The sequence below is a fragment of the Nematolebias whitei genome, chromosome 6 (assembly GCF_014905685.2).
Source record: "Nematolebias whitei isolate Nwh7 chromosome 6, NemWhi1, whole genome shotgun sequence".
NCBI lineage: Eukaryota > Metazoa > Chordata > Actinopteri > Cyprinodontiformes > Rivulidae > Nematolebias > Nematolebias whitei.
In genome coordinates this window covers 10,866,238-10,891,307 of record NC_056503.1, presented here as the reverse complement: position 1 = coordinate 10,891,307, position 25,070 = coordinate 10,866,238, and positions in this window count along the sequence as shown.

Genomic DNA, 25,070 nt, shown 5'->3' with positions numbered 1-25,070 from the left:
TGAACGCATGGGATGTCTTGAAGTATTAATTAGAGCAGACTTAACGCTCGACTTGCTTTAATTTATTTTGATGTGTGTTCTTAAAAGGAGGGAAAGATGGAGAGATGAGAAAATAAAAACAGAAAGTCAAGTGTGCTTCTCATATATCTTGATGCATACTTAATGCAGCAGTGGTCCAATGCCTCAGCCTGTGACTGCAGATTAAGATAAGTCCTTATACATGTTGTCTAAGGTCAGTTGGCTGTGGTGGTGATATTCAGATGGTTATGCTCCAAAAGCTAAAAGTGTGAAAATGTGATAATGTGAAATAATATGGTGCTGCATCACAGACAGGTTACTTCACATCATGTGAATTAATGCTTTAATTACACTTTTGCATAACACCATTTGTTTAGTTTGATTTTTTTTTTCAACTTAACATTAATGTTGATATGTGTGTCGGTCTATTGAGGATGTTGAATGTAACAGTCGGAACAGTCCTAGGAGCTTTGTGGAAGCAGATTTACTCTTCTTTGTTTACAATACAGCTTAAAGTGTTTGTGCTGATGCCAAAGAGAGTTTTTTCATTCAAGAGCTTCCATACGTTGGGTCTGTGTGACTAACATTTGCCACAAAAACAGTTTGAAGAGCTTGTATATTTTGGATTTCTCGAGTCATCTACAAGTCATCGTGACAGGAGGACCCACCATGCCGTGTTTGGGGTCTACATCATGTCAGCATGGTGATGGTGCTGAAGTTGTTGCTGCAGCCAATAAACAGATGTTGGTTTTAAGTGTCTGAGCCCATGTACCTCCAGGGGTGCAACCTCTGCCACTTCCTTGTGTCTACAAGAAGTCCCAGGAGTAAAACGTGTAATCATGCAATAAATCCCCTCTGAAGCTTGATAAAACCATTCCTGTTAAATAATAAAATAGCTGTTAACCATTGAAACGGATGGTTCAGATTGTTTGAAACAGTGTTCCCTAGAGATAAATTCTTAATATCCTTCCTGATACCTGTAAGGCTCAGCCTCAGTCCTGTTTCTGTGCACATAGTTTATTATTCTCAGTTCCAGTTCTGTTTCTGTGCACTTAGTTAATGACTCCATGCTCCAGTCCTGTTAATGACTCTCCAGGTGCTACGTATTGGTTTAACTGGTGGCTCACCTTTATATTCTGAGCTGTCCTGCCTCTCAGGCAGGGGAGCATTATGTGTCATTGCCTGCACCTTCACGGCCATCTCCTAGCGTCCTGGTACTTTGGTTATTCCTCGAGTCGTGAGTAATATTGCTGCCCTGTCAGCACCTCATGTTTGTTATCGCCTTTTGAATAGTATCACTGTCCTGTCAGCACTTTGTTTGTTTTTCCCCTTCTTGTGAATTAAACACTTTTTGACTTCAGTGGAGTCTTGTTTGCATTTGGGTCTCAACCACCACCCGATCGTGACAATACCATGGAATCAAAACCTTTTATCATGACAGAAACATCAGTAAGAATCATCATCCTTCAGTCAGGAAGCTTTTACACCATTGACCTGAAGGAACACTTTAATCGTAAAGGAAATTTTTCTATCCAGTTTAAAAACTGTAATTTCCTTTGCTTTAAAGATTCCTCTAGTATTTGAGCCCTACTGAAGACCGGAGACAACAGTGCTTGGTCCACTACAGAGAGATATTACATTTATTGGGATAAAACAAACATGCTGAAGACCTGTTCCAGCACCAGACTAGAAGGCACAGTATTTCATCCACCAGTTGGACTTACATTGGATAATGCTTGTGTTACCCACTTGAGTGGCCTTTGGACCAGGAGAAAATAAACCTTGAACATGATTCCAAGAACAATCTTTCATTTCCTACTCCATTCCTCTTTCTATCCACACCATGGTAAAACAATTTGAACCCTGCTCCAACGCTGCGAGCCTTGCTGCCCTTCCACTTGGTCTCTTGGACACATAAAACATCTACCTTCCTTCTCTGCATCATGTCAGCCAGCTCTCTACCTTTGCCTGTCATTGTCCCCACATTTAGAGTTGCAACCCTCAGTCCTACATTCTTCACTTTCCTCTTCTCCTTCTGTCTCCTGACACGTTTTCCTCCTTGTGGTCTTCAACTAACAGTAGCCTAATTTCCGCCGGCACCCTGTTTGTCAAGAGCACAGGTGGCGTCTGTTATTAACCCGGGCCTCGACCAATCCGATATGGTTTTGCTTTGATGAACTCGCATTATTGTTTTGGCAAAAATGTTTTACATCGGATGCCATTCCTTACACAACCCTCACCATTTACCCGGGCTTGGGACCGGTACAAGAGATATACTGGCTTGTGCTCCCTAGTGGCTGGTTTATAAAAGAAACCTCTAGTCATTAATGCTAAATTGGTGCAACATATTTTCAATTTAATTTTTCTTACTTAGTCTCTATAACAGTGTTTTTCCCTCGTCTCTACCCTTCATGGTTATGATTTTTTTAAGTGTGCCATGAGTCTAAGTGGGTTGGAAATAATCTTGTTACACTGCTGAATGACTAAACTGCATGCAGAGACTCTGCCATGTGCTCTGCTACATTCACCCCCCCCCCCCCCACACACACACACACACACACACTGATGTACTATTGTATAACAGATGCTAGACGCTAGGATGCTTTTCACGTTAACAAAAAGGAAAGATAAGCAAAAAACAATAAGGAATACATGTACTACATATTAGAGGAAGAAGAACTCTGTGATTAGTCTCTCTGATTATTTGTAACATTTTATGATAAAACCCTAATTCATAGGTTTTACTGTATATGAGCCTGTACTTTGCTATCATTCCTTGAAGGAATGCATGTCGTTCGCGACCTTTCATGCAGCGAGTTTTAGACTCTTTTTATAATTTGAAGTGATAAAGTTGTATCCATTTTGGTCAAACGTCATGTGCTCAGTCTCATGAAGTACTGCAAGATCTGTTCGCACTCAGTGTGTGTGCTGAGGACGACTCTCTGCTACTACCACATCACACTTCAGAGCAGTGTTGGTAAATTGACGAAGGTACAGCCATTTTTGTCCTGTATGAGGGTGATTCACTGTGACAGCCATGTTGAAAAGGGTTGACTCCAAAAGTTAATCATTTATAGATGTGCGTGCTGCTGCGATTACTTTCTGAGAGGTTCTTTAACATCCATCTAGTTTTTCATGAAATATTTTGCTAACAAACAGAGTTGATGCCAAAAATCATTACCAATGTTTAAAGTAAAATGGTGCACAATTTGTAGTGATCAGAGTAGGGGTTGTGAAATAGTCTCCACAACTATCACAGTACATTTTAATTATCTGTAAAACTGATTACGTTATAATCATTTTTGTGTTGCTGATATCAGTTAGCTGTGGAGAGGACTCGAGTCATTACTATTATGACTTTAGACGATTTGAAAAAATGTTCAGAGACTTAATTTTACACCAATGACTTGGACTTTGACCTGTTTACTTGAAAAGACTTGATATTTTACTCATAATCTAAAGATCAAAAACCGTGGTGACGTTAGTTCTAGGTTGGATATTCGAGCTTCGTGGATTCAACGGCGTCTTGGTCTCGTTCGATCCGATGCAGGCAGTCTGATTTCAGTCAGCTGCGCTCAGTATATCCTCTCCTCCAAGGCCCAATGGTTCACTTAGGGAACACAAATAAATTACCGAACCAAACATTCTTGAGAGAAAATAAAAACTTTCATGCCACGTGACCCACTGACACAAAACAGTCCAGCACTACAGCTGAGTCACTGCCTGGATATGGCTGATGGACTGAACTTGTTCTGGACAATGAACATGCAGACTCTTCCTTCACTGTTTCATGAGGCCACCGGAGCTGTGGCAGTGCCTGCATGTAGAGCACCAGTGGAGCCAGTTTCAGCTAGGGCACATCATTCTACGGCCTCATCGTGCACAAATGACTGACAGACTTTTGGCCAGTTTGGGCTTTTGCAAATGCAAAATACTTAACTGAAATGACTTAAAGTGCACATTCCTGTTCATTGTTCAGTTCATATATTTGTTTCGTTTCTCGCTGTCACTCACACATGGACACATAGAAACATGTGTTCACTAAGGGACCAGATGTGGAGAGAGGAAATACATTTACTGTGATGGTACTTTGTAATGTACATGTACTGTGGAAATGTCATCACTTTTTGTCTGAACATGGTGTTCTGCTTTTGCATTTTTCACAATGTTTATTCTAGAAAATTATAGTTTTATAGGAAGACTATTCTTGCAGCTAAGTTTAATTGAACTGTGCAATATAAAAGTGCAATTTTAGAACAACTTTTTTTAACACTTTGTAAGTTCAGTTGCACATTTCATCCCAATTTGAGACAAATTTAGGTTAAAAAAGAACACACTGTTTATTATTTACATTTACCATATCATTTGTTATCATCTGTGTACATAATTTTGTTCCACCACATGTACCACATATGGTGCGAACGACAATAAAGAAACTCTGACTCTGACTGATTAAAAAAAAGAAGACTTGAAAGGACTTCAAATTCCAAGTTTCAGACTTGGGACTTGACTGCCTTTACATGAGACTTAACTCAGGACTTGGGGTAAAGACTTGAGACTTACTTGATACTTGCTAAACAATGACTTCCAGTGTTGGCATAGTTACATTGAAAAAGTAACTTTAATTGGATTACTGATTACTCCTTGAAAAAGTAACAGTTACTTTACTGATTACTTGATTTGGAAAGTAACTAAGTTAGATTACAAGTTACTTTATTAGTTACTTTCAACAGGTGATGACAATAACCCTCCACCACCTCAATATAAAAATTACATTGAGCTTTGTCAATACTTTATTGAAAGTGCATTTTAATGGAAACATCAACAATGTATCTCCTGACATATAAAGTTGAACTTAAAAACTATTTCAGGGGAAAAAAATACACATAAAAAAAATTGTCTTTCTTGACTCCATTAAACATACGTGCTTGTTTTTATAAAAAATAAAATAGTCTGACTTCATTAAACATAAATACTTTAAATAAAAAATAAAATAGTATTTCTTGACTCCAGTATCATAAAGAAAGTAACACGTTACTGACATCACTGTTGGACTCACCTCTGTCAGTTGGCTGTGGTGGCCATTTTGAATCAGTCTGACTCCAACAGTTATTTAGATGAAGATGTACAACCAGTGATTTCTCTCTGAGGGTTTCATTCAAATATGCCCAGTGCTTCATGAGATATTTTGTTAACAGACAGATAAGTGAAAACACACACGGACATGGGCAAAAACACTTTTGGCCAATAAAAAGTAAGACATAAAAAAACCTGGAAACTGTAAATGCACCCAAAAAGCCGTTTGTGCATGCATCACACTTCCAAATGTTTACACTGAATGATTATTCTTGGACTGCACTCACTTATCTTCTGTGTGTTTTCACTCAAAGTGTCTCGCTGGGCCGCAGATAATTTCCTCATCAGCACCCAGCGTGTTTAACCTACACCACATTGACAGCAGGCTCAGATTCACGATAACGAGGAAGTATTGGATTAAAAAAATAACTGACTGAGACGTTGAATGCATTTCACACAATTGTGGTCCTTTAAATAATTTGCAATCAAGAGTTAACTTGGGACAGAGAACGCAAGTTAACTGTTTTGGGTGCAACATATTCAAGTGGGTAGGAGTTACACTGTGTATAAAAAGACAAGAGAGGAATTTTATCCACCACATGGTGCAAAGAGCCAGGGGTGATCAATGGTGGCCTTGGCTACCATTGATTATTCTTCAGCCACCCTACCGGCCACCTCAATCATTTGAGGAGACTATAAATCTAGAAAACCATCTGAGAAAGAAAACCTCAGCATGGAGACAAGAAACTCAGTTTGCCCAGTTTACATACCTGTATATACATGGTGGTGGCCCTCATGGATTTGGAAGTGCCAACCCGATATTCAAAAGGGACTCTTCTTTCGCCTAGATGCACACACATATCAAAAAGGAAGTTGGCCCATTGCTTGTTTTTCAAGTTATCTAGCTCATAAGGTTTGCATGCATGGTGGTGGCCATCTTGGATTTTGACATGACAACCCTATATTCAAAAGGAACTTTTTTTATGCCTAGATGCTATCACACACCAAAAGGTGTTGGCCTGCTGCTTATTTATCAAGTAATCCAGCTCACAAGGTTTACATGGACCCCAGTGTGGATCCCAGGAAGAATAGTCTCTACTACGGTAGAAACTAATGGAGATCCTTAACTATCAATTCAATTCAGTTTATTTATATAGCTCCAAATCACAACAAAGTTGTCTCAGGTCACTTTACAGGAACATTCACATACATAAAAGCCAGTTAGTAAAGTTCTCTCTCTAAGGAATCCAGCAGACAAGTTGAATCTTGGCTTCGTTGCAGTCTCCCATCCTGAGCAAGCACAGTGGCAACAGTGGAAAGGAAAACTCCCTTTTAAAAGGAAGAAACCTCCAGCAGAACCAGGCTCAGGACAAGCGGCCATCTGCTTTGACCGGCTGGTTGAGAGGACAGGAAGGAGAGACAGACGAACATAGAAGGGTAGGTCCAAATATAGGTCCAAGTGTATCTGAAAGACAAAAAAAACACATGTTAAGGATAGAAAAAATAATTACAAATACAAAACAGGTTGAGCAGAGTGAGTAAAGACAGTAGCAGAGTGAAAATTGTGGTCAGTTTGTCCTCCAGCAGTCTAAGGTCGTTTTCACACCTGATAGTCCGGTAGACTCGGTTCGGGACCAATATTCATGAGCTTTTGTTTACATTTGAGCTGGTGCGTTTGCATTCACACTGCACTGTGCAGTCGAGCCAACCTGTTGAACCAACCTATTCCCCCACTCGCCTGTGGGGGCGCTGCACCAAGAACTACTGAAAGAAACGACACAAAAACCTCTGAAGACACGTCTTCTTCTTCTTCTGTAAATAAAAACAAAACCGAAGTGGCATCAAGTTTTAGCAGTTTTAGGAGTTATATTTTGTCATTTTTCAAAAATGGACTTAGCATGAGCAGAAGATGAGACAGAAGACCATGGAGAATATTGTTTTTCACACACTAGGCAGCTGACGGCTCCATGAAAGGTCAGAGAAATGCGTGTTTGTTTGTCCTGTGGAGCGGGGCCCGGTCTGTTTACATTCACACTGCACTCGAACCGCGCTGGAGTTCTCTTCTACCGGACCGAGATCTAGGTTTTAGCCCGGGCCAGAGTTCGCCTTTTTGTTCCGTGACAGAGTTCGGTGGCGCGTTCACACCTCCCTAAACGAACTGGACTTTCTAGGAAAACGAGCTAGAGTTCGATTAAAGCGGACTAAATAGGGCTGATGTGAATGCACCCTAAGCCCATAGCAGCATAACTAAGGGAGAGCTCAGGAAACCCAAGCCAACCCTAACTATAGGATTTAGCAAAAAGGAAAGTCTTAAGCCTAGTTTTAAAACTGGATAATGTGTCAGCCTCACGGACAGAGATTGGAAGTTGGTTCCACAAGAGAGGAGCCTGATAACTGAAAGATCTGCCTCCCATTCTGTTTTTGTAAATTCTAGGAACCACAAGTAAACCTGCAGCCTGAGAGCGAAGTGCTCTGTTAGGAAAATATGGAACAATAAGATCTGTAATATAAGATGGAGCCAGGTTGTTGAGAGCTTTGAAGGTTAGAAGTAAGATTTCGAATTCTATTCTGGATTTGACAAGGAGCCAATGGAGAGAAGCTAAAATTGGAGAAATATTATCTCTCCTACTAACTCCAGTTAAGACTCTGGCAGCAGCATTCTGGATCAACTGAAGACGTTTTAAAGAAGTATTTGGACACCCAGATAATAAACCATTGCAATAGTCCAGTCTAGACGTGACAAATGCATGAACCAGTTTTTCTGCATCATTTTTAGATAAGATGTTTCTAATTTTAGCGATATTACGCAGGTGGAAGAAGGAGGTTCTTGTAACGTTTTTAATGTGGGGGATAAAAGACATGTCCTGATCAAAAATAACACCAAGATTTTTAACATTAGAGCTGGAGGACAGATTAATGCCATCTAAGGAGGGAGAAAGACTGAAAAATTCATTCCTGAGGTGCTCACGTCCAAAAACTAAAACCTCAGTCTTGTCTGTGTTCAACAGGAGAAAATTAAGGGTCATCCAGGTTTTTATGTCTTTAAGACATGCTTGTAGTCTAAGTAGCTGATTGGATTCATTGGGTTTAATGGACAAATATAATTGTGTGTCATCAGCATAACAATGAAAATGTATCCCATGCTGTTTAATAACTTTACCTAATGGAGGCATATATAAAGTAAAGAGTATTGGCCCAAGCACTGAGCCCTGAGGAACTCCATGACTAACTTTGATGTATGAAGAAGATTTATTATTTACATTTACAAACTGGAATATATCAGATAGATATGATTTAAACCATTTTAGAGCTGTTCCTGTAATCCATCCATCCATCCATCCATTTTCTTTACCCGTTTATTCCATTCTGGTGCCCATGTCCAGCAATCACTGTGCGAGGGGCGGGGTACACCCTGGACGGGTCGCAAGTCCATCACAGGGCCACATAGAGACAGAGAGATGGTAGAAGGAAGGATGGTTTGAATTTTCTCTCTAATTGAAATAATTTTATTTATAAAGAATCTCATGAAGTCCTCACTACTTATAGTTGTAGGGATACATGGTTCAACAGAAATGGGACTTTTAATTAGTCTAGCAATAGTACTAAACAGAAACCTAGGGTTATTTTTATTCTCTTCTATTAAAGATGAGTAATATAAAGTTCTAGCGTTACGGAGAGCTTTTTTATATATAATTTTATAAATAAACAAATAAACATAAATATGTCAGCAGCCATCTTGGATTTTGATGTAGCAACCCAATTTTTGAAAGGGAAGTTTTGTAGGGATCTGCACCAGCCCTGCTCTGTGCACATTGTTAATGACTCTCCAGGTGCTATGTATTTGGTTTAATTATTAGTGTCTCACCTTTATAGTCTGAGCTCTCCTGCATCTCAGGCAGGGGAGCATTAAGTGTCATGCCTGCACCTTCACGGTCGGCTCCTAGCGTCCTGGTATTCTGAATATTCTTCGAGTCGTGCTTAGTGTCGTTGCCCTGTCAGCACTTTAATAATTTACATAAAGGCAATAACAAACATAAACACTTTTTGTGACACCGTTGGAGTCCTGCTTGCATTTGGGTCTCAACCACCACCCGATCGTGACACTTTTTAATTCTTAGGTGCTTCCATAAATCAAAATGGAAGTCATACCTCACGTGTTTTTCAAGTTAATGAGCTCACACCATGTATGTATGAACTGACAAACAAGGTATTTCCCCCTTTTCGCTCCACGAGGGGGTACAACAGAAGCAAGACAAAGTCAACTCCTCTTAGAAAAAGCAGACCCACAAAACAGTCTGCACATCCTCCCACCCACAAACACACACACCAGCTGAAACCAGAAAGAAGCACACTTTAATTCAATTCAGTTTATTTATACAGTGTAGCACCAAGTCACAACAGAAGTCGTCTCAGGGCACTGAACAGAAACATTTATATATAAAATAATAATTTAACATTATTTATCTGAGGAGCAGACTAATTTGAATTTAACTCCATCACAGAACTCTCTTCTTGAGCAAGCATGAAGGCGACAGTGGAAAGGAAAAACTCCCCCATGAGGAAGAAACCTTTAGCAGAACCTCAGTTTAGGTGGGGAAAGCGTGAACACGTGGTTTATGATGATCACTCATCAGAAAAGGAAAAAGAAAACCTCGAGCATGGAGACAAAAAGCTTCATGAAGCAACATTTCAGGCTGTACCACTCTTCAACAGAGTTCACATTTTGGTTGATATGGAGCTAAACATATACTGTAAATATGTTAATACTCATTATTTGAACACACAAAACTGCTGTTTTCTCGTGTTTTGCTTTGTTTCCATTTTACAGTTATTATTCATTGCTCTACTTTATGACGTATTATTGACATCTGATTGGTTTAGAAAAAACGTTATGGTTATCTGAAAAGTATTTTACCTCTGAAAATCTTGCAAAACAGTACCAAAGATTTAAATGAGGAATACCCTTGATGTGAAAAAAAATGGAATATTATGGGAGTGCCATTTTATTATAAATTGTCTGCTGTTCAAAAATCAGCATGAGGTGTGTTTATAATGAGAATAAGCTGATTTAAATTGGGGGGGGGGGGTGCTTTCAGGAATTACATATCTACAAAATGATCATTTTCTTGTACTCTATAAATTTCTTGTCTTCTCAAAATCTTGTTTTTAAAGATGTGCATGTTTTAAAACACTGTTCTGTGTCAGAAACATTCAACGTTTTTCTTCTGTCTTTTCTCTCCGTGCCGCTCCCCGTCACCTTCCTCCTGGATCCCTCCTAAAGGCGTGGTGGCCTCTCGGGGTGGGGTTCTGTGATGGTCACCATGATCCCCGGCAGCCACTATGTCTGCAGCGCTCATGCAAGAGAGGACGACGCTACAAACGACCGCGAGGAGCGAATCTTAGCCGTGCTGGGCATCATCGGAACCATCCTGAACCTTTTAGTAGTTATATTTGTCTACATCTACACCTCTGTTACCTAAACTTCTTCTACAAGACTTGAAGAGACGATGGGACGCACATTTCCTCCCACTGCCACGTTTTTCCATTATTTGTGCACTTAGGTTTGATTATTCACAGTAAGCACTTAAACAGGTCATTTTTACAGTGTAGTGGCCACATTAATCACTCCCTCTGCAAACTAAAGGTATACGAGGGAGTAGAAACACCTGGAATTACTTCACTGTTCGTTATAATATGCAACTTTGCATTTTTACACACATCCTCATGTTGAATGCCTGCCAATGGCAACAGTTATATATTTCTAATATATCTTTATACTGGGAAACACTCTTGTGACTTTGCAGGCAGCTGAAGTGGAGTTCTTGTTTTATATCTGATAGTGGTCGTTTCCTGACTGTGCTGCATCTCCCACTGTTTTATATTTTTGTGAAAGTGTGTTTTGTGCTTTTTGTGACATTTAAAATATCACTGCCACTTAAATTTAAAATGTGAATTTAAAGAAAGGGCCAAATTAGTTGGAAAAACCCATTAGAAGATTTTGGTTAAGCTTTGGTTGGTGGTAAATGAGCACCTATAAATCTACTTTAACAGTATATGGGTCTAAAGAATAGCACATGTAAGTGGCTAAGTGTTGGTTTTGGAGTGCGTGTAAATTTTTAATGAGGTCTTCATGGAGCTGATGTGTCCAAACTTGAGCACACCCGAGGAGAGGTTCCTGGCTGTGCTCGGAGTTATCGGAATCGTCCTCAACCTGCTGCTGCTCGTCTTCGTCTACGTGTACACCTCCATCTGACGAAGCCTTGTACATACAGGTCTAATCCTGTTTATTTTTACAGCCACATGTTCTATTTATCATAGCACATCACACAGTTGTTTATCACATTTGTATATACTGAAACTCAGATTTGATTCCCAGTTAATGTTAGGATTACACTGTAAAAACTGGCTGGGGTAAGTCCTCATGCAAAATGGGTTGAAAAACAAAAAGATATTGATGGTGCAAGCAGTGATTTAAATAATAAATACACAACTGGTTTAGAGAGGAATATTGCTTTAAACGTTTCACAAATTTAGCTTTTTTTTATTTCCAAGGTACTTACCTAAATTTGTCATAATCAGAATAAGTTTATTATCATTGCAGCGAAGTACAGCGAGATTATATTCCGTACAATCGTCCGAAAGATGGTGGAGTGTACGTGGCTGCAGCTCCTTGGAGCGCGGCCCCTTATTCTTTAGATGGAAAAAGGGAAAGACCATGAGGATAGTGGTGTTAAAAAAAAAGATCCCTTCACACCATGTCCTTGTCAGGACACGAATTAAGATATTAAAAAACTCTATCAGTAAGCCCATTTATAAACACATTACATGTGCATTTGATGACAAGATGGAGAGATTTGTCTCTGAAGCACTTCCAGATAGAACCATAGTCCTGATAAGATGTTGGTGTCCGTCGGTACAGCTCTGATAAGCATTTATAGAAGTTCTCGGGGGGGGGGGGGGGATAGAGCAGAGCCTTCTTAGTTTACACACATCCCAGGAGAAATTTGATAAGTTGGCCTTCTTCAAGGCCGAACGGGGAGGCCAGGTTCAGATAAACCACAGTTGTTTTTTGTGCAGGCAGACTGTTTTTTCTCATCAGCCTTGAGTTCTGCTGGTACTCTCATGATCCAAAATGGCCAGATTTATGGGCTTTCCGCTGGTCCATGCTTGTTAGCTTCCTCCAAGGTCAACCTCAATATTGTATTGCATTTGATGAAATATTGTGCTCGAAACAACAGCAACGCTGTCGATTTAGTGTGTTCTACAGAAAACAGAAACATGGAGCAGGAAGTAGGACCACAGCGATGACCCCTCTGTGCATTCCTGGCAGCAGAGAGTAATTGTGTATTTTCTGGTGACGTGCCTGTCTGGGTGGATGTGGGAGTCAGAAACAGAGCAAAGACTGAGACGGCGTCACGTAGGTCCAGACAGTGGACTTCTGCCGTGGATCTCAAACTGCCAGGACAAAGACAATGATGCGGTACAATGTGAAACCGGAGGATCGCTGATAAAGAGCTGCACCATCTGTCTGAGAACTAAGGAGGGCACAAAGATCTCCCTGCGAGATGGTTCCAACATGTCCGTTGGAGTCTTTCAGTGCATTTTTAATGGAGTGGACCCAACCATAGCTGAAAACCAAGCAGAAAGGACCAGGTTAAATCCACACTTCTTCTCCAACAAACGCACCACAGAGGACAGGTTGACACTTGAATCTGTCTTCATTTTGTCCACGTTTGCACAGGGATGACTCCGAAACAGACGGAGAAAAAACTTTGAGCAGATCTGGATTTGAACCTGCCGGCTTATGAGGAAAGGTGTTGATATTTTCATTATTGTTGTGTTTAAATTCTTTTTCCACTGGATGTGTGTGCTCTTCAGCTTTAGTACCAACTTCTTTTGGGGTGTTTTAACTGGAGTGCAGGCAAATAAAAAAGCCACATTCAACTTCTTTGAAAAAACATTTAGAATCAAACCAAACTATTGTGTTTCTGGGGACGCACAGTGTCACCACGAACAGCAGAGACCAGCGTTGCCTGCTGCTCAAGTTTGAAAAAAAAAAAAAATTATAATGTCTTTTTATCACAGTAAATCTTAGACCGAGTTTAAAAACAGTCAAGAATACATGTGTATATTGAATATTTACGTTTTTATTTTCTTCAGAAATTTCATGCAAAAGAATTGGAGTTTTGGAAAATTCCGACTGCATTTGTTTCATTTCCACAAAGATGTTTACCACCTGTTTAAAAAGATGGGGCCGAGATGTGGTAGAGGCAGGGCAGCCGACTCAGGACCCGAATGTCCCAGGCTCGATCCCCAGTCATTGCACATCTCCTGGTGTCTCTGAGCAGGACACCCTATCCCCAATTGCCCCCAGCTGCCCACTTCGCCACCTGGTGGTGGATGGGTTAAATGCAGAGAGCCAATTTCACCATTGTATGGGAATATACAATGGTGACAACACATAACACATTATTATTATCATTATTAACATAATTATTATCATCATTATCATTATTATCAATGTGTTATTATTATTAACATCATTATTATTATTATTATTATCATCATTATTATTAACTATTGACTATTATCTTTTGTTTGTTTTTACCCAGTTCTAATGAAACTCAGTGGTTATGCTGCAAAGTAAAAATTACCTGAAGAAATGAGTTTTCATTATTATGTTTTTATAATGTTTCACAAGTTTTTTATTTTATTTATTTAATAGTTAGGCCCTCTATGTAAAACTTAAGACCTGACCAGTTACATTGTTCATTTTTCAAAAATAATATTTCCGACCGCATAAACAATCTATTCATCATTAAAATGAAAATTCTAACATTCCTTGAAGACCTGCCTGCCAACGTACATGTTAAAGATATTGCATGTTAGCCCTCAGAGTATGTTTTAAATATGATTCTTATTTACGACCATGCCTAATTTTAGCACATTTGCAAAATTAGCTGCGTCGTAGTTATTTCTGTGTGTGCTGAGACTGATTAGCTGTGGCAGCCATCTTACTTTGAAAAGTTAATCTGTTGTGGATATGCATCAAAGTATTATTTTCTGAGACTTACTCTAAAATCGGTTCAGTGCTTCATAGGTATTTTGCCAACAAACTGAAAAAAGGCGCACATGCATTGACGTGATCTTTCATGAGGGAATAATAAAAACTGGCTTATAAACTTCTTCCAAAACATAAAAAAGGGGTAAGACCACTCAGTTTTTACTGAATAGACGTGGGCAAGCACAAAACCTCGTTTATGGACCGGCATTTAAAATGAGTGCAGACATTATTCAACTGATGAAAAGAAGAAAAACATAAATAATAAAATAAATTTCATGTTGGACACACAAACCATAAGGTTGTGCAATAAATCTTGATGTGATGATAAAATGATGTGACGTGGTGAGACACTAAGAGCATTTAAAAACTAAAAGTCACTTTTTCAGACAGCGTTGAATCAGTGAGTTTACAGTAAGTCTATATTTGTTCACGTTGGTGACGTTGATTCAGAGCTGCAGCCAAATGCACTCTGTTTCCACCTGGGACCAGTTCTACAGTGTGTTCTTTGGACCAGTGAGAAGACAGAGCCCAGAGGGTGAATTCTGACCATCTGCTGTCCAAACAGACAGTCAGTACACACTTAAACAGAAAAGGCACCTTTATTTTACCAACACAACTCCAACTCTCACTCCTCGTTCATTTTAGCTACGCGTGGAAAAGACTTCTTGCCACTGTCGGACAAAAGACGGACAGAGCTGCACGCAGACACTGAATGATGTTGGAGTTTGGCAAAAATAAGTGCCTGGAAGTAAATGAAGAAAAACAGCATGCAAGGAAAACGTTTCTTTTGTTTAGCCAAAATAAATTTATTTTTACTGTTCTTTCTGCATTTACTGCAGTGCAACCACCTCCCCAGAAGAAAAGGGAAAAGACAGACGTTTAAGTTGTTCCACATTATTAATGAGCAGCAAAGTGTTTTAATGGCAAACTGGACCAATAATATGTGAAACTGAGGGAAATGATTTCGTTACCAAAGTTTTATATGAAATGTTTTAACAAGAGAAGGTTGTTCTGGTCAAACAAAGATACAAGTTGTCTGAAATGGCAAATTGTTTGTGTTTGATTTTAATATTTGACAAAAGTTACATCGTCAAATAAAAGAACTTGCGTCCGAAATTTAAAATAATAACAAATAAATACTGGTTTCTGTTGAAGCTTGTAAAAACAATTTGATTCAGCTGTTGAAAATTGGAAATGAAAATATGTTTTGTGATCTGATGTACTTTCATAAAGTGGAGATATGTATATATATGTAAACAGAAAATTCAATAAAACATACAGTTCTTTATGTCAGAACAGGTTGTTTTCAGTCGTATTGTCTCTTATCCCTTTTCAAAATAAAATACTTTAAATTTGTTCACATTGGATAATTTGTCCCACAACATTCGTTAAATGAAGTAAACACGCATTGCAACGTTTAATGAAAATAACAACAAAAAACAGTAAAACTATAAACAATATTTAGGTGTTAGGAAGAGCTGATAGATCAGATGCACTTCTCACAGATTTTCTCACAGCAAACAGTTTGATCCTTCAGAGCAGTGCAAAGGTTGAGAACAGTAAATATCTTACCTGCAGTTGATTGCTTTTTAAACATTGTAAGTTTTGGGGGGAAAAAACAGAAGAATTCAGACCGAACGGATGAGCTAACAAACTCAGAGATGGTCACAAGGAGTTACAATGAAAACATGGGACAGGGCGTGGCATACAAGATGTTTACTGCTTGTGAGAAACAGGTTCATATAGACTGAGGCTGATGGGAAGAATGGCTGCAGCTGTGATCATGGAAACCAGGAAAAGGTGAGGTGGGCATGGCAGGACTGAGGAGCAGAGATGCCAGTGCCAAGTCCTGCTGGAAATGAAACCAGCATCTCCATAAAGCTCATAAGCAGAAGGAAGCATGAAGTGTCTAAAATGTCCTGGTAGATGCTGCGTGGACTGGACTTCAGAAAACACAGTGGACCAACACCAACAGAGGACATGGACCCAAACTATTACTGACTGTGGAAACTTCACTCTGGACTCCAACAAGGTGGATTCTGGACCTCTCCACTCTTCCTCCAGACTCTGGGGCCTTGTCATTAACATGCTAAATTAACTTTCATCTGAAAAGAGGACATTGACCACTGAGAGACCGTCGAGTTCTTTGTCTCCTCAGCAGGTAAGACGCTTATGATGTTGTCTCTGGTCCAGGAGTGGCTCGACTTGAGGAATGAGACATTTGTAGCTCATGTCCAGGAGTTCATCAGCTGATCAGGTTGTGACAACCAGGAGTTTACAATATTAAACTTCTTCACAATATCATTTTTTTATGTCCCTTCAAACACAAGGGGACAAAAACAACGAGCTAAAGAAACAGAAATGAACTCAAAACAGAAAACACAAAAAGAACAAAAAAACACTGATTGTGACAGCACTGAAATACATACTGACTTGCATAATGATTTATCTAAATATGAACAATAAGTAATAAGTAAGATTCTGTCTTTCTTTTTAACTGGGCAAATATAAAATTACTATCATGACGCTGCTGATTGTAAATTTTGCTCACAGAATAGCAGCGCTGGTTTGAATGATAGACACACAAAACTCAATCATATCATAATATTATTAAAATTTACACAGCACTAATGAATCTCCTTCATTCCTTTTTCCCTTCAAATTCATTATTTATACATACAAAGTATAACATGGATCCATCAGGGGGTGCAGCACCCTCCACACCCCAACGTTCCACAGTCTTTCTGTTGTGCACATGTCAAACCATCCTGTAGACTTCTCCAGCTGGCAGAAGACACACAAACTGATGTTTATTTATTTTTGCAATAAAGTGTTTTATGTGCATAAAACAAAAAAGTTTCATATTATGTGTTTTTAGCTACATGCCAGTGTGCAACAAATCTATACATTTATGTGGGCTGTTATTGAATTATTGATACAATTCTGGAGCGGCAGCACGGTGGCTCAGGTGCAGAGCTGTTGCCTCTCAGCGAGAAGTTCGCCAGATTGAATCCTGGTCGGGATCTTTCTGGGTGGAGTTTGCATGTTCTCTCCGTGCATGCGTGGGTTTTCTCCGGGTACTCCGGTTTCCTCCCACAGTCCAAAAACATGCATGTTAGGCTGATTGGTAACTCTAAATTGTCTCTAGGTGTGAGTGAGAGAGTGAATGGTTGTTTGTCTCGTTTGTCTCTATGTGTCCCTGTGATGGACTGGAGACCTGTCCAGGGTGTCCCCTGCCTCTTGCACAGTGCTGGACATGGGCACCAGTGACCCCCTTTGATCCGAAAAGGAAGAAGCAGGTAAAGATGATGGATGGATGGATGGAAATTTCAGAGAAAGTCATTTTGTGATGAAAATCGTAACACACACTTGATTTATGAAACTACTTGAGCAAATAATAAGCAGAACCTGGGAAAGACTTTTATAAAATGATGAATTTGGGAGAGTTTTTTGAATATAAAGACTTATGGGTAAAAAGCTGTCTGTCTTTTGGCTCTAGATTTGGTAGGAATGTAGCACCACCAAGTGGGCTCCCGTTTTATAGTCCCTGGGGGTCAGATGAGTCTTGGACAATGCTCAGCGTGAAGAAGAGACACAGAAAATTGTAAATCTCCTGGAGGGAGTGAGTGAGGTAGGTAATTTTTTGCTTGGCAACCACTGGAAAACCACACAGAGATAAGCAGTGGTGGGATGTAACTAAGTACAAGTACTTTGTTACTGTACTTAAGTACACTTTTCATGTATCTGTACTTTACTTAAGTAGAGTTAAACATGGGTACTTTTTACTTTTACTTCACTACATTTTAGATTAAGTATCTGTACTTTCTACTACACTACATTTCTATAATGCGTTGTGTTACAAGTTGCATTCATGTTGCAACTTTATTTGTTCGTTAATTTGAAAGTAACCAATGGCGAGTGGGGAGTTGGTCCATTGAATAAATGCAAAATGGGCAGGTAACATTAGACCCGCCTTCAAGAAGAGCTATATTCTAGTATATACATCACTGAGCTGGGCGCACCCACAGCACCGCTAACACACCCAAAATGAATTCCACCGAGGAAAGACTATTGAAAGATTATTGAAAGACTATTCAGTACAGCAGGACAGATTCTCTCTCCCAAAAGAGCCAGACTGGACTTAAAAAACTTTGAAAACAACTTATTCTGAACTTGAACAAGAAATTCTTGCTGCAATATTAAAATGTGTCAGTTCATGGATGTTAGGAGACAAGAGATGTCTCCAAATGTCTCGACACTCTGGTCCAAGTTTTGAAAATGGTGTCAGGAAGTTAAAATATTGTTCAATATTGACCATTACAAGGTCGACTAGACAGTATGTTAACTAGAGTTGATGACAAACCGGAGGTGAAATGATCGATGCCTATTTCTTTGTTAGTTGTTGTAGCGACTTCGATCCACAACAAGTCGCTGCCGGCTGAGTAGTTTGCTCTGTGACGCGTCTCCATTAATCCATGCTGAGTCCACCTTGTTTTGTGTATTTATTAAAACTAACATAATTACTTTTGCATCCAGCAAACAGTGTCTGTATTAATTTACATGTTGGTCCGTTTGACTGGCAAATATATTGATAAAAAATTATGTTACTAAATTGTTCCCCAGTGACGGTCAACAGAAAAGTTTGCAAGAAACCCTACTAACCCAGCACCTGGTGCAATTACTCCAATCAGCTAAGTAATATGTGACCACGCCCCTCATGCACGCCCCTGCAGTGCTGGAAAATCAAAACACCTGTGCCACCATAAACAACACAACACCTAACAGTCATTTTGGCTCTTACAGTTGTGTATAATGCTCCTTTTTTCATCAGACATCTTTTACTTAAATGTGTTTACTGCAGTTAAAACGACACATTGGTTTTGTTTTGTGTTAAATAAAAACTTTCAAAGGTTAAATCATTCCTCTTTCTTATTTTGATTAATGACATTTAACTCTGCAGGTCATCCCTGAAATTCTGACGCACAGAATCACAAGTCCAAGTGTGAACTGTGTCACAGAGTAAACACAATAAAAACATTTATTATCTGCAGCATTGTTCATTAAAATGAAACAACACTATTAATGTATTACAGAAAATATAGATATGGTATGCAGACTTAAAGATATGTAGACCATTGCATTAGGTAATACATTCAGCAAGTACTTTTACTTTTAATACTTTAAGTATTTTTAAAAGCAAGTACTTATTTACTTTTACTTAAGTAAAAAACGTTAATGTGGTACTCCTACTTTTACTAGAGTACATTTCTGTCTGTTTATTTGTACTTTTATTTAAGTACAGTGTTTGAGTACTTTCTCCACCACTGGAGATAAGTTAGCCTTTGAGCTTAAACCTGAAGTTGAAAAGTAGGGGGCTCAGCACAGTGCCCTGAGGGAAACAGATATTTGGTCTGAGAAAGGTGGTTTAATATGTCTGCAAGTGTGAGAGCTCTCATTTGACCACATTGTCCTGAATGGTTCAGAAAACAAGATTATCACCCAAAATAAAGCTCTTTTGGAGTTGTTGCTTTGGCAAACCTGAGCTGAATGTTCTGCCAGGTTCAGCCAGCCATGTGAACTGAGCGTGTCCCCAGGCGCCCCATGGGACAGCCACTGACCTGGCTAATATGGCTGCTCCCTTCTGCAAATCCTCCGACAAACACAAAAACAGACACACATCAGCCCACAAACTCAAGAACAGATTTGACTGCATCTCAGATCGCAACTTGTTCTGATTTAACAACGTACCCCCCCCCTACACACACACACACACACACACACACACCACACACACCTGTCTTGCCCTCTGCTCCATAATGTGCCACAAACATCTCTGCTCTCTCCTCGGCGCCCTGGTGCACTCATTGTTTGCTGCGTTTCTATTTTCAACTTGAGTTAGTTTGCCAGCTCAAGCATGAAGCTTTTCTTATCTGTGAGCCTCGAGCCACCGTCGCTGGAGCTAGACAAGATGTTTTATATAAAACAGTCAAACTGTATGTCCTACTTGCCTGTTGAGTGTAACGACTCCCCTGAAAGCAGAGTACCAACTGTCACACGTGTTTCTGCAACGCTTTGAGTGGGTCTCTCTTTCTGCTACGGTGTTGTCTTACATTTTACTCCTAAACTGAATTATTTAAGCAATAATTCAGAGTTGTTTAAGCGGGGTGCTGCGGAAAGGTTGCAAACAGTTCCTATCTCACCTGCTGTAGATGTGAGTGCTACCCCGCTTCCAAAGATCTGAACTATTGCTTTAGGACCAGAGATGAAAACATTCTGGTTATCAAAATTAATGCTGCTTTAAACAGGTGGGTTAAGTGAGTGAAAAAAAAAAAAATATATATATATATATATAAAACACTGAATAGTTTCAGAACGGTCACATCTGGTTAGACTTTTAAACACAGCCGGACCAAACAGAATCTGCTTCTGATCAACTCCAAAACATAAGTAATAACAAAAGGTCGAATCTCAGAGTGTCAAGAAAAAAAACATGAAAGTTTGACTGTTCATGTGCACACCATGACAAGATGAATGAGTGGCTGGCCATAGGACCACTGGTCATAAATAAATTCACCTAACTAGTAACTGTTGTTGTTCTGTAATCTGCTGAGCGAGCTGCAGCCGACACAGACATTTTATACAGTACTAGTTAAATAAATGTTGTTTTTCTTTGTCAGTGGTTACTTCAGTGCTGCTTCCAGCAACTGTAAAGCCCTCAGAGCACAGAGCAGAGCAGCACAGCTGGGACCAATAGATGCATACACACGCATGCACGCAGGAGAGACACTTAAAATGTGTGGTAATGAAAAAGATCCTATTTTAATTGTAAACGTTCCTAAAATGAAGAGTACTTGTTCATTACAGCTGCTTGCTTTCAGTTTCTGTGTAGTTCTTCCTTTAATGTTTCCAAAGCGAACAGGTTCAGTATTCAGAAGACTTTATTGATCTGTCCCTCATGAATAACAGCGGTGTGGGACAATTTATGTTCATTTTAGCATCATAACTTAGAGCTGAATCAGAATTAGAATAAGCTTTATTATCATTGTAACGAGATACAGTGAGATTATGTCCGTACAGTCGTCCGAAAGATGGACGGAGTGCACGTTGCTGCTGCTACAGGAGCGTGGCCTCTTTTTCTTTATCAGAATATTTTTAGATAGAAAAATGGAAAAGGCCATCAGGATAGGATAGTGGTATTACAAAAAAGATCTCTTCACATCTTGTCTTGTCCTATCAGGACACGATTTGAGACATCAAAAAAACTCTAGGAGCAAGCACATTTAAAAACACATTACATATGTATTTGATGGCAAGACGGTCCATGAAGCACTTCCAGATAGTTCATAGTCTTGCTACGATGTTGGTCAGTCGGCAGTTCTGATAAGCCTGCACAGACAAAGCTTTTTCCTTAGTTTACCCATGTCCCAGGAGAAATTAGATAGTCAACCTGCTTTCGAGGCCAAACAGGGGAATCAGATTCAGATAAGACACAATTGTTGATTTTCTTCAGGCAGACTGTTTTATTCTTGGCAGCCTTGAGTCCTGCTGGTACTTTCCAGATCCAAAATGGCCAGATTTGTGGTCATTCCACTGATCCGTGCGATGAGCCTCCTTCAAGGTCATCTCCAACAGGCTGGCAAGTCCTAGAAGCCGCAGGTGGCCTGTGATTCTCACAAATCACTTCCATCTTACGATGTAGCTTGTAAATCAGCTGATTTTCAGCAATCAAAGCACAAACCAAATTTTCAAGGCAGGCAGCCTGGCAAGGGCCAAATTAGCTGCAGCCATATTTTTTGTATGTTGATAAACCAGGAACCAGACAATTCCAAAAAGCAGGAAACCTGTTATCAAAAATCCAGTTATATATGTCTTCAGCGTCCTCATAAGACAAAACAGAAAGACACATCAGCTCCCACAGCCATGACGTATCCTGCAGCGTGAGTCTCAGCAGGACAAGAGGGCTCTCCAGGACCCTGTCACTTTGTTGAAAAGATTTTGTCAATTGTGTTGAAAGTCCAGCTGACCAGATTCATAATAGTATTTTTTGTTTGGAAGCTGTGTAACAGGAGCTCCCAGACACGGACAGAGAGCAATAAAGCAGGAGGAAGAGGGGAACAGAGGAGGGAGAGAAAATGTGTCCACCTTGTGCAAGAGAGAGTGCAGAAAGAGGGAGATAAAGTAAAACCATTAGCCTAGCCGGGAGGAAGACTTCTGACTTTTCATCAGAAATTGATTTTAACATTCTCCTGCTAACCTTTAAGTGCCTAAATGACTTTGCATCCTCGTATCTTTGTTTAAAACAGGTCTCTCTTGTAAATGAGTCCTCGAGGCTCAATGAGACTAACCTGTATAAAAAAAGGTTGAATGAATATCTCTCTGACCTACTTCAACCATATGTTCCTTCTCGGACCCTGAGATCATCTGATCATCTGCTTTTGGCTGTTCTATAAACCGGGTTGAATCTCAGTCCTCTGAGGTCCTCTGATCGGGCTTTTTCATTTGTGGACCCCAAACTTTGGAACAATCAACATTAGACAAGGCCACTTCACTTCCTGTTTTTAAATCTCTGTTAAAAACACACTTTTCTCACTGGCTAATTTTAACACAGTGGGATTTGATTCATTATTTTATTGCTCTGTCTTTTATTTTGATGCTTTTCATTAATTTTTTTCAGTGCTATCATTATTTTTTTCTTTCATTCAATTACTCCCATTGATTTTTATTGTTAAACACTTTGGAAACAGCTGCTATTTTAAACGTGCTTTATAAATAAAGCTGACTTGACTTTCCTTCATACTCTGTGCTCTGATGTCACGGCTCATAAGGTACTGATAACTGTTTAACAGAATGTCACTTTAAAAATTACCATAATATTTATTTAAACCAGGAAAAAACGAATAGTTTCACTCTAATACGGCTTAAGGTTTTCAATGAAATCTTAACATCAGTGCGGGTTTTCATATATCCTCTTTATGTTCACGCACGTTGGCGCTCACCATCAACAATAACTACAGGAACAAACACACACGGGCGTGAATCCAGCTGACCTGGCACATGAACTGTGTCAGGGCAGCTGAGCAGCTTCTTGGCCTTCTGTGACTCTTTTTGCACTTTGATGCACATTAAAACAAACCAGCATCCTCCCTTTATCCTCTCATTTATTACAGACCTGTGAGCCTCTGTGGCCTGGGGAGACGACAACACGCAGAAGACTCTAAGTCAGAGTGGTGCACGCAGCCTCACCGCCATCATCTCTGAGACAATTCGGACCTAGACCTTGGAAACTGAGGCAGATCGGAGCTGTTCCTCCTTCAGAGTTCAGAGACTGACAAATGGAGCCCACAGTGGCGCCGAGAGACGACACAGGACGGAGGAACACCAGAGAGGTAACGTGGATGAAGTTTAGTAATAATGTTCTCGCTGTGCGGGTGCTTAGCTTTAATGGTTTTTCTGGGAATGTTCATAAATGATACTATGTTCCTGATAACTGCAGTTTTTCTTTTTAACTAAAATATGGATGGAGAAAAAATATAAATACCGAGGCTTTGTGTGTGACAGATTAACCAGAGCAGAAATAAAAATATATATGTACATTCTTTACTTGTGAAGCAAATGATAAATGTATCAATCTACAAATAATATTTTGTTAGTTGTTAATTTACAAAAAATATACTCAAGTCCATGTAACTAAATGTAAAACTTATATTTTACTTACTATTGTGTAAAAACGTATAAAATGTATCTGAATTAAATGGTTAATTAGTTTATTAATTTGTTTTGTTTATTTTGTTTCTTTTAAATTAATGATTTTTTTTTTATCTAAATAGTTCATAATGAACAGCAGCATTTACAGAGATCCTGCATTTATTAAAACCAGAGTTCTTTCGGAGAAGAGGGATTTAATGATACTGATGAAAATTTCAGGTTTTTCACACCAGTCCTGATAAATGCACCTAATATAAATAAAATAATAAATCAAAACTGTATCTTTCATACCAAAACAACTAAAAGTTACTACCCTGTAAATAAAATATTGCTTTTCTAAAAGTTGGCCATGTTAGTTTCACAATTTCTTGTATTTTTTATTAAAAAATTTGGTTTTAGCACTTCTTTGGAGATGCTAGAATTTATTTACTTCCTTTTGTATTTGTTTATTTATGACTCTCATAAATACTTGTGGTGTTGTCTCATTAGAACAATCACACCTCTTCAGCTCTTTGGTCCCTTCGTATCACAGTTTTACAACCAGTGTACTTTTTATTTAATCTGCTGAATTTATTTGTTAATTTCTCCATGTTTTCTCTTTGAAAAAGCACTTTGAGTTCCTCCCAGCTATGTAAAAAATACTCTACCAGTCCATTCTGACCAGATGATTGAAATCAGGTAACACAACAAAGCTAAAACAAAAGCAGTTTTATGTTCACTTGTTTTAAAGCTGCAATAATAAATTAACACCAAACAGCAGGGGCGAGTCTAGAATCTGCCCTTTAGGGGTGCTAAGCCCCCAGCGCTGACAGCTCTTGGCTTAAACAATGTGGTGGCTGTTGGCATCAAAAACATTCATAATGTGGGGGGAGACACTGGGGGGGGGGCGGGGGGGGGGGTATGGGGAATCCTCCCCCAGAAAATTTTGAATACACTAGACACAATTTACTGCATTCTGGTGTATTTTAACGACTTGTTAAACATCTGTGTGTACCATACCATACCATTTTATTTATAGAGCACTTAAAACAGCTACAAGGCCAACCAAAGTGCTGTACAGACAGAACAACAGACAACACATGAAGCAAATATACAAAATGAAGTAAAATATAGACATAAAAACGATGCAGATAATAAATATGACGACAAACCAGTGTGGAGCGTACAGGTTCAAAACACAGATCCTCTGGTGTTGAAAGCTACTGAA